Source organism: Cimex lectularius, unplaced genomic scaffold, assembly GCF_000648675.2.
Source record: "Cimex lectularius strain Harlan isolate CLEC.00 unplaced genomic scaffold, Clec_2.1 scaffold10, whole genome shotgun sequence".
In the NCBI taxonomy this organism is placed as follows: Eukaryota; Metazoa; Arthropoda; class Insecta; order Hemiptera; family Cimicidae; genus Cimex; species Cimex lectularius.
The window spans coordinates 1,182,243-1,197,616 of NW_019392665.1; the positions used below are offsets into that span (position 1 = coordinate 1,182,243).

A 15,374-nucleotide genomic window follows, 5' to 3' on the forward strand; every position below is an offset into this window, starting at 1 on the left:
AGAAAAACATTTTCTTTATCGTGCCAACGTTTCGATCTTTATTGAGATCATCTTCAGGGCTCAAAGTATTTGTCTTCTGTGTAATTGTGCCATTCTTGAGTGTTGTGTTGAGACAAACACTTTGAGCTCTGAAGATGATCTCAATAAAGATCGAAACGTTGGCACGATAAAGAAAATGTTTTTCTGAAACCTACATCACACCAGACCGCAGCTCACGATTTCTGAATAATTATCGATTAACGGTCACTAATCAACACACATTACTGCAAATAAAATTTTCTCTCTCTCTCTCTCTCTCCCACTTACTCTTTTTAAGGATATCTACAAATAAAAGTGCACTTTACATATTTAAGTTGGTATATTATTCTTAAATTTTTTATTAATTTATCTGTATTATTACTAGTAAATTAACAATTTTAATAAAACACAAAAAAATTATTTGTGGTTGCTAGCCTTCAGAACGTTTAGTTATTTTACAAGGCTAGAAATGAACATAGTGTGTTAGTCTCGAAGGTTCTTTCAGCTTTGTTTGGTTGAAAGTTGTCCAAAAATTCAATTGGTCTTCTATTTTTCTTCTCTTGTAAATATTGCAAATTGTAAAGTTAATCTAGCTACTTTATAAGGGGATGTGATTCTATTTTGAATTTTTTGTTTTCCATTGTTTTTGGTATTTTTCAATGGTCCATATAGGTAAGTTTATTTCTAGATTTAAAGGAGATTTTTCTTTTTTTGACGCTTCTTTAAATTAAGGATTTGAGGTTAGGACCGTATACCCGACTCACCAATCATAATTTATAAAAATGCAAATACAATTTATGTTAAGTCCAGCAAAACTTATCTTACATAGTGTATGTCTTTTGGAAAAAGGACAAAGAACCAAACGAACTTATATTCTGATCACCAAGTTGTGCTCAAAGCACTGGGCCCACCTAAAGTAAGATCCCATACATACAGTATGAGACTACGTGAGTACATTAGGCTTTAGAAGGAGCACTAGAGGTACAACTGTCTCGAATCATTGGGTCGAATATATCATGATAAAAATTCATACCTGTGAAACTTCTCCCCAGGACAGAGGCAGTCAAAAGATTTCTTCTAAAAAGTCTCGTTTAAACTAACTAGAGCTGTACCAGAAACAAAATTCAGTATCATTCGCATCGCAAAATTTAACAGTTGTAAAAGACAGGCTTTATAATGTCTGCTGATCGTCGTTGCGAATGTACCATGGTGCATTCACAATGCTCCGTAACATTTTGTTTCAAAACGTCTGTATCATCTTCACTTTAGTTTTCTTGGTACAGCCCCAAAGCTGAACACCATAAGTCCATACAGGCTTTAGTACTTACTGATAAAGGAGCACTTTGCTGTGCGTATCCAATTCTGAATATCGACCAGTACATTTCCGAAATTTGATTTTGCGTTCTTGTCATTTTTTCTTAACATGCTCTTTCCACTCGAGTTCAACATCTAAGGTTATACCCAAGTACTTTCGCTGCATTTGCATATGGTACACTAGCTGCATTAATTTCTAATGGAATAATGCCAAACTTTCTATTGGTGAAGTTAACATAGATTTTGTCTCGTTTAATTGAATGCGCCACTTTACTTTCCACTTAGAGACCTCTGTGAGAGCTATTGGGTTGTCCGGAAAATAATGCAGGATTTTAAGTTTTCATTAAAAAAAATCTATATAAAATATTCTGTTTACGTTTACAGGATTACTCATTTGTATGNTGGGAAATTATTTTGATTAAAGAACATTGCTTTAAAGTAACTAGTTTCTTTTTTTTTGTTTAATACCAAAATCCTGCATTATTTTCCGGACAACCCAATATTTGAAGCTTGGCCGTTGCTTCTTCAACACTGTCTCCAGTGGCCAAGATGGCGGTATCATCCCAAAACGTAGGCACTGTAGTCGGATCTTCTTGAGGCAAGTATAGAAGGTATAAGAGGACCAAAGACACTGCCTTGTGGCACTCCCGCTGATATCTCTCTCAGAGAGGAGTACCCATCGTCATGTCTAATTTTGAACCTCATGTCAGCCAGGTATGATCGCAGAATCAATAAAAAAAATACTGTGGAACCGTTGGAACTTGAACAGCAACCCGTGGTACCACACTTTATCAAAGGCTTGAGCGACATCCAGGAAGACACTCGAGCATACTTTCTGTACTTCCATTGTTTTTTTCAATTACATTAAATACACGGTGGACCTTGAGTTGAGTGCTTCTCGCGAAATTTGTTTTCCTAATTTCAATGTATAAACTTAAAAGTGCCACATAGTGCTGAGGATGTTGCGCGTGGTGTGGCACTTATTGATGATGGATGTTCCATTGCTGTTGCCATCGGATTTCCCTACGAAACACTGCGAGACGTCGTTAGACGTTTTCGAGAAACTGGGTCCTACCATAAAGGGCCCGGTTCGGGACGCCCTAGGGTAACGGAAGCACAGGATGACCGCTTTTTGGTTGGAGAATTTTGCGAAACTGTCACCTTACTGTTGTTCAAGCGATTCATCAGGAAGTCCGAGGTGTCCAAATTTCTGAACGCACTGCTCGAAGAAGATTAAATCAGTATGGACTGATCGCTTTCCCCTCCGTAAGAGGTCCAGAATCGATCTGAACACAGTTGCACGGCTCCCATTTGCTCGAGAACACAGCCATTGGTCTTTGGACGATTGGTCTGCTGTACCTTTTACCGATGAGTGTAGATTTGTTCTACGATCTCCAGATGGGTAAAAGTACGAAGCCTGTAATTTTTCCCAGAGCCAACCTTTTCAACGCAACTCAGCGATTGTCGGGCGAGAATAGCAATGGACAGTCGCACAGATATAGCTGTGGTTCATGGAGGGTCATTGACGGCCACTCGCTATGTGGATGAAATTTTGGAACACCATGCCTATCCTCGATGAAATCAGTGACAATCCTATTCTAATGCACGATAATGCCAGTCCACATGTCGCTCGCATAGTACAAGCGTACCTTCATTGGGTCTTAGCCCGGCCAGCCCGTTCTCCAGACTTGAACCCCATCGAACGTTTATGTGATAACCTCAAAAGACAAAGCACGAGAATCGCACAGAGTTGGTTGTTGTTCGTGGAGAGTCTTTGACGGCCACTCGCTATGTGGATGAAATTTTGGAACATCAACCGGAATAATTATCCTCGATGAAATCTGCGACGATCCTACTCTAATGCATGATAATGCCCGTCCATATGTCCTGGCATAGTACGAACCTTCAACAGCATTACATCAGGAGCTTTGCCAGCCCGTTTTCCAGCCTTGAACCCCATCGAACGTATATGGGATAACCTAAAAACGAATAAGAGCACGTCCATCACATCCTGATACACTACACGATCTTGAAAGGACTTCGTGAAGAATGGGCTAACCTCCAGCAAAGAGACTTTTCCAGACTGGCAGAAAGTATACCGAGGCGTCTTCGAGATGTAATTATGGCAAGAGGAAGAAATTTTCGATATTGAAATCTTAATTAAAAATCCAAAACAAAATTAAACAAATTTTATCTGTCTTTCTTTTTTTAATGTTTTTTTTTCATTTTCCTTAGTAAATTACTTTTAGACAAAGACAAATATAAATATATACAGATCAAGTTGTAATAGAAATGGGCGGAATTTTTTTCCTGTCAGCGTATTTGACGACAATTGCTAAGCTCGCCAGCAAAAGAGGTAAACAGAGGCTCGGACTACTTCGCCTAAGCTCGTCAGCCCCTTCCACAGGACCAGCCGTGGAGTTCCGCCCGTGGTGAAGCTCGTCCAGTTTCGTCAGTGCGGCACACGAGATAGGTGCTTAGCACGCCCTTTTCCTCCAGTTGAGTTCGCGTATTTTCAGTGATTTGTGACACCTTGTTAAAACACCCTGCGGATTACCTTTTATCCAAGTAAGACATTTAATTTCTATATTTGCTCAAGTTAAAAAAAAAAAAAAAAAATAAATTGCTATCAGGCTCAAAAAATATGTACGACGTAATTGAAATTTATTTTAATTTGTTTTAAAATGTCGATGTTCAATTTTGTCATAAATTACATGTTCATAATACAGTGACAGGAAAAAAATTCCGACCACTTGTAATACTACTTGATTTGTATATTTTTTTATATATTAATCAAAGTTTTACGTTTATTAAGTCTGTCAAAAAATGTAAATTGCTAAGGAAAATTAAAAAAAAAAAATTAAAAAAGAGAGACCGATAAAATTTGTTTTAATTTTGATTTAGATTTTTAATTAACATTTCAATATCGCGTATTTCCTCCTCTTACCATAATTACATCTCGAAGACGCCTCGGTATACTTTCTGCCAGTCTGAAAAAGTCTCTTTGCTGGAGGTTAGCCCATTCTTCACGAAGAGTCCTTTCAAGATCGTGGAGTGTATCAGGAAGTCATGGACGTGCTTTGTCTTTTGAGGTTATCACGTAAACGTTCGATGGGGTTCATGGAGAAACGGGCTGGCCGGGCTAAGACCCAATGAAGGTACGGTTGTACTATGCGAGCGGTATGTGGACGGGCATTATCGTGCATTAGAATAGGATTGTCGCTCATTTCATCGAGGATAGGCATGGTGTTCCAAAATTTCATCCACATAGCGAGTGGTCGTCAAAGACCCTCCATGAACCATAGCCATATCTTTGCGACTGTCCATTGCAATTCGCGCCCAGACCATCGCTGAAAAGGTTGGCTCTGGGAAAAATTGCAAGCTTCGTACCTTTACTCATCTAGAGATGGTAGAGCAAATCTATACTCATCTGTAAAAAGTACAGCAGACCAATCGTCCAATGGCTTTGTCTTCGAGCAAATGGGCGCCGTGCAACTGTTCTGGTCAATTCAGGTCCTCTTACTGGACGAAAAGCCATCAGTCCATAATGATTTAATCTTCTTCGAGCAGTGGTTTCAGAAATTTGGTCACCTCGAATTCCTCGAGCGGATGAATCGCTTGAACAGTAAGGTGCCGGTTTCGCAAAATTCTCGTCAAAAAACGGTCATCCTTTGGTCGACACTCTTACCCTAGGATGTCCAGAATCGTAGCTTCTATGGTAGGACCCAGTTTCTCGAAAACTTCGGCGTCTTGCAGAGTTTCATATGGAACTCCGATGGCAATAGCCGCATACCCGATGGAACGTCCATCATCAATAAATGCCGCACCACGCGCAACATCCTCAGCACTAAGAGGCATTTTCAAGTTCAAAAATTGAAATTAAGAAAACAAAGATGAAAAACTAACCATTTTATTGCTTCAGAATTCAAACGAGACTGAATAAACATTTTAAATTCCGTAAAGAGTAAACATTGAAAAATCCTTCATCCTTGTTTTGGATTAAGGATTAAGTGTGTTTACGTCTAATTGATATTCCCTATTAAAACATATCATAAACAAATATTTATTGATAAAAACAATAATACAAATTAAGGGGTGAATTTTCTTTTACTTACTTTACTTGTATACGTTAATAAAAAATTTAGTCTTCTTCAATCTTTTAAACAATTTTATTTAATTTTCCCATTGGTTTTGTTATTTATGGAGAGAACTATATGATAGTTGAATTAATTGATAATACGAGGGGATAACGTTCTGGGTTCGAATCTCGGCGTAGGCAATTGCTTTATATTGTGAATAATATGAAAAATGCATTACAAATTGCCAACAATAAATTAAATACTTGCAAAGACAGTGACAGCATTGGGCGACTGGTGATAAGTGACGAAAATTTCAGGTGTTTCTACTCAGCAACAGAAAACTTCCTGTCAACCCTTGTCCAAATTTCAACGGTAAAAAAGTAATTTCAGGTTTGGGTTTTTTTTTAAGTTTTCGACTTAGGTCCACTAAATTGCTTGTAAACGTCAGAAATTCTGACTGTAGAAAAATCTGGTTTGTGACACCTGAAGCTGAAAGAAAACCTATTTACATTGGAGAATTGATGAAAAAATTCTGCACGAAAAATTCAGAAAAAAACAAAAACGTTGAAATTTGGAATTTGAATTTTGAAATTTGGTAACTGTTAATAACTACAAACTCCTGGAACTTTGAAAATCCTCTCAAAAGCTCTCCATTCGATTAGCTTCCAGCTGTATACCCACTTTTATGGATTGCGCTTCTGGAAGACCCAAAAATTTAGCGTTTTGTTGATAGAAACTGGTGTCGATGAAGGAGGGCACGCTCAGTTTTTACAAATCCGTCTGGCTTTTGAGTTTCATGTCAGTTCTTTTTTGTTAAATTCAATCAGTTTGCTTTATGTTATCAGCAGACAACGGCCTCAGGGTGGTGATTTAAATTAGATCTTTGTTTCCCAATGCACATCTTGCTCATATGCATTTCATTTACGGTTACTCGGTAATCCTACTGCTGCAAGGAGAAAATACAAAGCTCGTTTTCCACATCGAGACGTCCAGAGCGCACCTTCCAACGACTTCATCAGAGGTTGAGGGAAACTGGTTCTTGAAGGACTGTTATAGCTTTATTTTTGGTTCTATCATTCGCCACGCGGAGAATTTCGGAATAATTAATGTTTAACATGCTAAGAAATGAACGGGGCGTTCACGATCTTACGGGACATTTCTCGATTCGAGTTTACACGAGTTAACATCTAACAAACATCGTGAATACCCCTGTAGTCTTTCAAAGAGTAGTTTATATATGATTAAATGAGTAGGTAAAGAATTATTTATTTCAGTAAAAAGAAAATTATTGAAAGATTTAGTGTCATGAGAGGGATTCGAACCCACGAACGAAGTCACGATAGCTCAAGTGTTGGAACAGCGTTGTATTCAGCCGATGGTCGTGGGTTCGAATCCCGCTCGTGACACCAACATTTTACAACCAAGGCGTTAGATAAAAAGAATAATTAATTGAACTGAAAATAGTTTTTAAAGCATCTTTACCATTGGAGTTAAAATAATTATTTTTGAGGCTTGTTACTATCCATATCACATTATTAAACGATCATGGGTCTAAATGAAATTAAATTTCTGTTGCTGTTGCTATATGCCCTCTGCTAAATTTCATTCTTCATCAAGATACTTGATATATTTATTCAGAAAAAATTACAAAGTTGTAGTCTTAAAGCGAATGCGATTCTACTGCTCTTCGAGCTGCCTTGTTTTACTAAGTTGTATCACTGTCACAACAAATTTTATTTTAATTATAATGAAACAATTATACAAATGTATAACAATAACAACAAACATATAAAACATACACAAATATATATAACAAAAATTAAAATATATAAAGACTACAGGTATTTCTATGGCGTATCCCTAGCGTGAAATGTTCGTTACGAAATATTTATTTTAAAACTGTCCGTTGATGAAAATTGAATTTACATTTTTAAATGTTTCCGTGAGATATAAAGCCTCATGAATGACGGAATGACAACATCCTAGCATCAAGCATAAGCGGACCAATAAATTATCGTTTATCATTAGTTGATACCGTCTGAAACTGCATGTATTCTGTAAGAACACATCTTTTAGAGTTATAATTGTTTGGTCTTTTGAGTGGTGTCTAAGACAACCAACTGTTATCATGATGATGAACAATTATGTTATCATTAAATTTTAAATTTACTTGGCCTTGTCAAAGGTAAGCCCGGACTCGTGCAATTTTAAAAACGCAGCTCCTCCGATTTGCCGGACATGTTAACTGCCACTGGTTAAACTGACTAATTGGCTGATAAAAACACCAAGAGTTAAAAAGTAAGAGCGCACAGGCGATTTTTAGCCCGATTGGTAGAACCAAAAATAAAGCTCTGACAGTCCTTGAAGGCTTGTTGATGTTTGTTATGTGTTAAATTGTAAGATGCGAGGAGTTAGTCAAAAGAAGAATTAATCAACTCTTTCATTCAAACTACTATCTATGCACTCGAAAAGTACTAACAAATAACACGCTTCCATTCGTGCCGACATACCTAACCTGTATCCTAACCTCTAACAGCCCACAACTTTAGAGGACAGGGGGATGTATCTGTTATGAATGAGAGTATAATGACAGGTCAGAAATTAACAAAAGAAATGTATTGATCGGATTAATTAATGCGTATTTAAGAATAAAAATACGTGCAAACAAAAAACAGCTGTTAAATTCATGGCCGCCATGTTGGTTACCTACGCCCTAACGGATAGCAATGTGTCTACATTTTCGAGCTAACATCTAACATTGGCCCTGGCCTGTTAGATCTAGCAATGTTAACCAGCCGATTCTTACAAATCCACGTCATCATTTTTCTCGATCTAACACGACCTACTGAGTTGGTTAATATAAAGATCGTGAATACCCCTATCATATGGAAAAATTGGAATTTTTTTGTTGCAAATAAATAAATATGTTTAAGGCTGGTAGTAATTATATTGAAGGTGTCTCTTTTTCAATCTTGGTTATCTTTTAAGATATTGTAGTTCTACCTTCTACCGATCGTAACAGTTTAAAGGGAACGTTTTTTTAAATTAATTTAATGACTGCAAATGCTAAGGTTTCAACATTTTTCAGAATCGCCCAATTTTATGAGATGCTCTTACCGGAAAAAGTCTTAAGCCAATAGCGACAGGGGCTGGCGAGATGATCTTCACCATTAAACCTGTGAACACGACGTCATCCGTCTGTCCCTGAATATTTTTATTCCAGTCTTCCAGTCGGCAAAAGAAATGTATTGGTCTGATTTAATTAATGCGTATTTAAGAATAAAAATACGTGTAAACAAAAAACAGCTGTTAAATGCATGGCTGCCAAGTTGGTTACCTACGCCCTCTAACGGATAGCAAAGTGACTACATTTTCGACCTAACATCCAACATTGGCCCTACCATGTTAGATCGAGCAATGTTAACTCGCCGATTCTTGCAAGTCTCCTTCATCATTTTTCTCGATCTAACACGACCTAACATAGTTAACACGGTTAACACAAAGATCGTGAATACTCCTAATCTCTTCATGTAATTTCACGTTGTTTTATGATTCATTGATTATAAATCGGTAGAAATATGGAAGCCAATTTAGAAACATTCATCAATAAATGTGTCAAGAAACAAAAAACAATTACATAATTAAAAAGACCAGCAATAATTACACCGAAATTAATGTACAAACCAGATTAAATTGATTGCAAATAATAAGAGATATTTTAGAACGATAAAAAATTTATTTTGAATCCCAGAAGCGAAACTTCACCTTTGAACCCTTTCCAGTCAGATCGCAGATGACTATTTTTCTGTTGTATTTAATAAGAAAAGTTATAATTGTTTTTATTTGTTATTGTGCAAATATAGTTTTGTTTGCTTTGTGTTCTGTAAATGTACTCCCATTTTTTCATGTTATTACTTTTGTTATATTAGATACCTAGAATTCCAACGTAAGGAATGATATTTCATATAAAAAAATTTATAGTAAACTAACAACGTACGTTCCAATTTTTTTTATCTACCCACATGAAATAAATCAAACTTAATCGAACAAGGCGGAACTGTTGTAGTATCAATTGGTACTGAATTGATATAAATGTGGCTTATTTAATTGAAAATACATACTTTAATTTAAAATTGATCTAAAACCTTAAAAAAACGGTACTTAAAAAAGAAACTTTGTCCCCTAAGGGTAAGGGTGTAGTATTCGATTCCAACGCAATCAACATAATTTACCTAGACAAAATTAATACTCCAAACGTAAATTTTAATATATTTAGGTTTATTCATATCTTTCGTGCCAGAAATAGGTTTGGTTATAAAAATAAGACAGAAGATGTTTATAAGATAATTCTAAATAGCAAACAATTATTGAGTAAAAAAAATTCGATAACAAATAAAAATAATAATTTTGTGTGTGTCCCATTTAACACCGTGTTCCACCTTTGATACGAATCACGTCCGTTAAACGCCATCACATTCCTTGGAAAATATTTCCGGTAAAGCCCTGAGGAATTGTTTCCCCATTCATCAAGAAAAGCCGTTTCCATGACCATCATATTCGCTCAAACGCTTGGCTGGATCCATCGAAAAAGGTTTAATAATAAAAATAATATGGAGTGGAGGAAAAAGATTAACCTAAAAATCGATCTTCAGGTGTATCAAAAAAGCATTATTCACTGTTAATACCTGTAAATAATGATTATTCGGAGATCTGAGATGCGGTCTGGTGTGACTAGGTTTTAGGAAACCTTTTCTTTATCGTGCCAACGTTTCGACCTTTATTGAGATCATCTTCAGTGCTCAAAGTGTTTGTTTTCCGTGTAGATGTGTCATACATGTGTGTCGTGTTGAGAATGCCTGACACGCACATCAATTACATCTACAATTACATCTACAATTGCATTTACAAATAATGTAGAAATATAATGGATTTGATTTAAAATAAATGAATCGAGTGTTGGATTAAATCTGTCCTTCAGTGTAACATCTAAATCAGAATTGGAGACCACAATCACTGGTCTTTCTTCCTTTTCCTGAAGTCCATGTCCTCCATCTTTTGAAAATTCCACATGTCATTATTTGAGCACTATGCTTCTTGTACCCTGCAATGCCTTGTGACATTTATCATGTTGTGTGTCTAGGACGTTGTAAGTTTAACTGTATTATTTTCAAACCACGGTTAAACGAAAACTAAATAAATAGAATGATGACAGCTAAGGACATCGCGGGACCTCTGCGTGTTTTCCATCTTTTTCTTGTCTTTCACGCCTATTTTGGTTTAAACTGCACCCATTTGAGCGGATTGATCTGGTTTTTGCTTTTATCTGTACACGACGTCCAGATCTTAAAGTGTTATCCTCTAGTTTTTACCTCAGGTCGGTCAACCACAGAGTAGTCATCGGCATAATACAATTGTCATAAGATTATTTATTTAATAATTCCAAATGGATACGACCTAGCTGCATGTACATAGTAGGGGCATTAACAATGGGTATTAACCCCTTCTTTTCTTAGCATGTTAAACGTTAATTTTTCGGCTAGCTGCGCGTGGCGACTGGTTGAACCAAAAATAAGGCTGTAACAGTCCTTGTTGTTTGTTATGGTTTTGTTTTGTGTTAAATTGTAAGATGCCAGAAGTTAGTAAAAAAGAAGAATTAATCAACTCTTTCATTCAAAATGCCTAACCTAAAACCTAAACCTAACCTGTATCGTAACGTCTAATAGCCTACAACTTTATAGGCTAGGGGATGTACCTGCTATGAATGACAGTATAAGGACAGGTCAGAAAATAACAAAAGAAATGTATTGGTCTGATTTAATTAATGCGTATTTAAGAATAAAAATAGGGGCAAACAAAAAACAGCTGTTAAATTCATGGCTGCCATGTTGGTTACCTACGCCCTAACGGCTATCAATGTTATTACATTTTCGACCATGGCCCTGGCCTGTTAGATCGAGCAATGTTTACTAGCCGATTCTTACAAGTCCACGTCATCATTTTTCTCGATCTAACACGACCTAACAGAGTTAACAGTTAACACAAAGATCGTGAATACCCCCTTATATTGTTAAAAAATTATTCTACAACCTACATGACCCGCAATTGCATAATTCTCACAGGTATAAATGGATATCACTCCTGGAAAGCATATTTGTTTTTTGCATTTCGGGAGTGGATCGTAAAAAGCACATCCTGTGATATTCCCTGTTTTGGAACCATCAGTGTACAAAACATAATCATTGGGGAATCGATCACTCAGCTGTGAATTATTGATTTACTGAATATGGGTTCAAATTTTAATTTAGACGGCTATATGCGGCTTTAAATTTCATTAAAGTCGATTTCAGCCCTAATGTTTACAGTACATGGTAAAACTTTCAGTGGCGGAGAAGGTTGCTTCCTACAAAAAGCGTAAGTTAGATCCTTAACAGCTAATCTGCCAATATCCTTTGATATATCTGGACGAGAGGTCAATATCCGTAAAATAGTTCGATCGGTTAACTATTTTTTTCTAATTCTAAGAGGCATGACTCTTCTCTTTCAAGAACATTTATAGGAGTGGATTGAAGGCATACTCAGCTCAATCTAATGGATTTGTTTTGTAACTTTTTTAAGAGGGATTTCCTAGCTTGTCCATATAGTGCACATCCGTAGTCGATAAGCGACCTGATCGTTGATTTATAAAATAATAAGGATATCGTTGGATCAGATCCCCAGTTTTTGTAATAATTCGTACTTTTTAGATTTAAATATTTTTCAGAAGAGTTAATTAATTATATGATTAATATGCAAGTCCTAGTTTATTTTGTGTTAAATTGTAAGATGTCCGAAGTTAGTAAAAAAAGGAAAATTAATCAACTCTTTCATTCAAAATGCTATATATGCACTCGAAAAGTACTAACAAATGACACACTTCAATTCGTGCTGACATACCTAACCTGTATTCTAACCTCTAAAAACACAGCTGTTTAATTCATGGCTGCCATGTTGGTTATCTACGCCCTAGCAGCTAGCAATGTTACTACATTTTTGACCTAACACCTAACATGGGTGGTCTGTTTGATCGAGCAATGTTAACTAGCCGAATCTTACAAGTCTACGTCATCATTTTTCTCGTTCTAACCCGGCCTAACAGAGTTAACAGGTTTAACACAAAGATAGTGAATGCCCCTTATATTGTTAAAAAATTATTCTACAACCTATTTGACCTGCAGCCTACTAATTTATAGGATAGGGGATTTATCTATTATGAATTATATTCGTTTAAAAAACGTTTCCTCGTGATTTCAATGTAGTGTACAGTGGTCATTTTTGAGAAAGGGCTACCTGACGAGGGGGGAAATGTTAAAAGGTCCTAAAAGAATTTGAACGGGTTTTTGGATTAGTGAGGAGCGGTCAGGAATGGGGTGGTTTGGAGGGCACCTTTTCCATTTTTTTACCGATGTTTCGACCTTTATTCGGATCATCTTCAGGGCATAAAGTGTGGTGCTATTCGTGTGGTCATATTGGTGGGAAATTGTGGTGAATTGATTTGATTGGATTTTATATTTCACCCAGGCCCTGAAGATGACCCGAATGAAGGTCGGAACATCGACAGGAGGGTGAAAGGGGTGTCTTTCTAGAACATTTCATTGTTGATCGCTCCTCACGACTCCAACATATTAGATTTTATAATTAACTTTATTTATTTTTAATGGCCATAATCTTGCATATTTGCAAGTAACCTTTATATTATAACCTTAGCATATTAAACGTTAATTTTTCTGTAATGCTGCTCGTGACGACTGGTAAAACCAAAAATAAAGCTATAACAGCCCTTGATGGCTTGTTGTGTTTGTTATGGTTTTGTTTTGTGTTAAATTGTAAGATGTCGGAAGTTAGTAAAAAAGGAAAATTAACCAACTCTTTTATTCAAAATGCTATCTATGCACTCGAAAAGTACTAACAAATGTCATGCTTCAATTCGTGCCAATATACCTAACTTGTATCCTAACCTCTAACAGCCTACTACTTAATCTATTTTGAATTATATTCGTTTAAAAAACGTTTCCTCGTGATGTCAATGTGGTGTACAACGGTCATTTTTGAGAAAGCGCTACGTGAAGAGGGGGAAAATGTTAAAAGGTCCTAAAAGGAATTTGAACACGAGAAGAGGCAATTTACATGTGTCATTGGACGGCCATATAAGGCCGAGCCAAGGTTGCGTTTCCTTATGGCGCCCAGCTTAAACACATCACGGAAGTTTAGGCCGTCTCCTCCTACTGGTCGCACCTATCCCACTCGCATAAATTTTATAAATATGCACTTTGGAATGATACGTGAGAAAAACATTAAGCAGATCTTTCGTTTAAATAATGACATCTTCATTGTTCTGAATTTTCATTCGTCTCAACTTATTTTGTTACAAATAAATTTTTAATTATGTTTAATGTATTTGCTCATAAATTACATGGGGAATGACGCGCTATGTTACGCTAGTGAAAAGGTATTTAGGGTCACTTGTTTATTAAGTCACGTCTACATTAAAAAAAGGAATACAGGAACACCGTAACTGCTGTATAACTGCAAAAATCAAAACTCGGAAACTTGAATCAAATTTCCCCCGAATATTGAAAACGAACTGCCTGATAGCATGGATACACTGCCACACAAAAAGGAAAAAAACGGCCACCTGGTTTTTGTACGAAGAAAGGCCATCTTTTAAATCAATTTTATGCCGGGAACACATTTACCCGATGCTACCCGACGCCTTGTCACGTTTTGGTAGGGTGTGCACATCTATGCGACGTCAAGCGCACGCCACGTACGTCACACAGCGTGTATCACGAATCAGTATCACAATCGCAACTCCTCTTTTGTTCTTAATGCATTATTGTTTCGTAGACGCCGGCGGGAGTGAGTATTGGATATCACCCTCCAAGTCCGGCACTACCAGGGATAGTTGCCGGCTGTTGCGAAAAGGACTTAAGGTTAGAATTAGAATTGCGAGACCTCCTAGGAGGCCTCTGGCCTCTCTCTGATAGATCAGGGGGAGTCACCCACCTTGGTGCATAAGCGACTCCGAGGTTGGGCTCTGGTCGGGCGCCATCGACTTCTTTGGTCATTTCGGCGCCCTTACGTTCCCTAAAACTAGTCATTCTCACACTCACTCATACAATAAATACATACATACTACTATATACAAACCCAATCACACATGCATATCCTCTGTCTGGAATCCGGGTCGGAGGGTACTCGATATTCCGCCCCGAACCGGTTTACCGGAGCAGCGGTGGAGCCTTGAAATAATATGCTGCACCGCCGCCCAACATACTTCTATTCTACCAGAAACTAAAGCTAAACTTAAACCTATAAAATAAATACCCCTCTATATACAACCCATAATCCCAATATCTGTTAGAAACCTAAAAAGTTTGTCCTTGAATTCGCTGCCATGCTCGAGCATTCTTCTATAACCCGGCGGTATTCCATTTCGGTCCCTATACAGGGCCAAGCTGCGACACCCCTCCAGCACATGCGACACCGTGAGTCTGTCTACTTGACATGCTGGGCACCTAGGTTGACTCGCGCCAACCAACAGGTACCCATGAGTCGCACGTGTGTGGCCTATTCGCAGGCGGCTCGACTTAAGGTTAAAAAAATTAATAATTCGTTTGATGATTAAATTTATTAATTCACAATTTATGACATAATACGGAAATTAAAATCTGGCCAGAAACAAAACAAAGTTAACGAATATATAGAAATAGAGATATATAGAGAGTTGGTTATGAGAAAGTTAATACAAAAAATGGCAATGCTGAATTAAAAGAATAAGGACGTTCGTACGTCTTGTCGACTCACGACAGTGAAGATCAAACGATTGGCGCTTATCTTGGAGCTTGAGCTTGGAGTCTGGGAGCCACTCGCCGGACGACGTCGAAGGTGCGTTCGTTCGTACCCGTCGGAAGCCAGAGACCGCTG

The 15,374-nt window shown here is 37.2% G+C and overlaps 1 protein-coding gene across 2 annotated transcripts in view; it reads left to right on the forward strand.

Moving 5' to 3' along the window:
- Nucleotides 1–3,793: 3,793 nt before the first annotated feature.
- Nucleotides 3,794–15,374, forward strand: part of LOC106667424 (roundabout homolog 2-like) — a 246,400-nt gene continuing 234,819 nt past the window's right edge. For both annotated transcript variants that reach the window (XM_014395378.2, XM_014395379.2), the window contains exon 1: nt 3,794–3,900. The gene's annotated coding sequence lies outside the window, so the exon portion shown is untranslated. The remainder of the gene's footprint in view (nt 3,901–15,374) is intronic.